Source organism: Orycteropus afer, unplaced genomic scaffold (assembly GCF_000298275.1).
Source record: "Orycteropus afer afer isolate SDZICR_OR568_19922 unplaced genomic scaffold, OryAfe1.0 scaffold00066, whole genome shotgun sequence".
NCBI classification, from domain to species: domain Eukaryota; kingdom Metazoa; phylum Chordata; class Mammalia; order Tubulidentata; family Orycteropodidae; genus Orycteropus; species Orycteropus afer.
The window spans coordinates 9194026-9195674 of NW_006921653.1; positions in this window are offsets into that span (position 1 = coordinate 9194026).

The window sequence follows — 1649 nt, forward strand, 5'->3', positions numbered from 1 at the left end:
GAATAATCTATGTGTCATTGGAATTCCAGAACAGGACGAGGAAAATAAAACCACTGAGAAAATAGTCCAAGATTTGTTGGAAGAGAATTTCCCCAATATGATGAAAGATGAGAATATATCCATTCAAGAAGTCCAACAAACTCCAAATAGGGTAGATCCCAAGAGAAAATCACCAAGACATATCATGATCAAACTCATCAAAACCAAAGAAAAGAAAAAGACAAAGACAGAATTCTGAAAGCAGCTTGGGAAAAACAAAGGACAACCAGTAAGAATAAGCTCTGATGTCTCAGTAGAAACCATGCAAGTGAGAAGGCAATGGGATGGTATATATAAAACTCTGAAAGAGAAAAATTTTGAAACAAGAATTATATACCCAGCAAAATTGTCCCTCTATATATGATGGTGAAATTAGGAGATTTCCAGATAAGCAGAAACTAAGGGGATTAGGCCAACCTTACAAGAGATACTAAAGGGAGTCCTTTGAACAAAGAACCAATAATAGCAAACAACAAGTGACCATTAATACACAAGGTGACATAACACAGAAACCACAGCTATAGACATTTCCAAAGTGAAATAAGCTTACAAGATTGCAAACAGGAAACCAGAGATATCAATTAACAAATGAGGAAAACTACAAACCAAAAAGAGGAAATATGCTGTGTAGTTACAGAACTTCTAAATGGTGAGGAAGTCAAGAGAGTAGCAAGATAGAATAGACTGTTTCTAAACTCAGGAAAAATTACAAATCACAGGGTAACCTCAAAGAAAAATGATAAACTTTCAGATCACAATAAAAAAGAGGACAAGCACAAATATATAGCAAATACTAAAACAACAGCAATGAAGGAAAGATAACACCATTCATAAACATAATGAGCTCAGCACAGAAAATAATATGGAACAAAGAAACCAGGGACACCATGAAAAAACACATAACAAAATGAAAGCTACCAATTCATACTTGTGAATCATTACACTGAATGTTAATGGATTAAATGCACCACTCAAGAGACTGAGAGTTGCAGATTGGATAAGAAAACAAAACCCATCTATATGTTGTTTACAAGAGACACACCTTAGGGGCAAAGACAAAAGTAGACTAAAAATCGAAGGTTAGAAAAAGATATATCAAGCAAATGGCAACTGTAAGAGAGCAAAAGTGGCAATATTAATTTCTGATTAAATTGACTTTAAGACAAAAACCATCATATGATACAAGGAAGGATATTATATAATGATTAAAGGATCAATTTAACAAGGATATAACCATAATAAATATCTATAGACCCAGTGAAAGAGCCCCAAAATACAGAAATCAGACTTCAAATGAGTTAAAAAGGCAAATAGATGACTCTACAGTTATAGTGAGAAAATTTAATACACCACTTTCAATGAAAGATAAAACAACTGGAAAAAAACTCAACAAAGATGCAGAATAGCTAAACAATACAATCCACCAACTGGGCCTTGTAGACATCTACGTAACACTTCACCCAACAACACAATATACATTCTTTTACAGTGCACCTGTTACATTTTCAATGATAGACCATATATTAGGCCATAAAGCAAGCCTTAATAAATTTAAAAACATTGAAATACTGCAAAGCATCTTCTCAGATCATAATGCTATCAAATTAGAA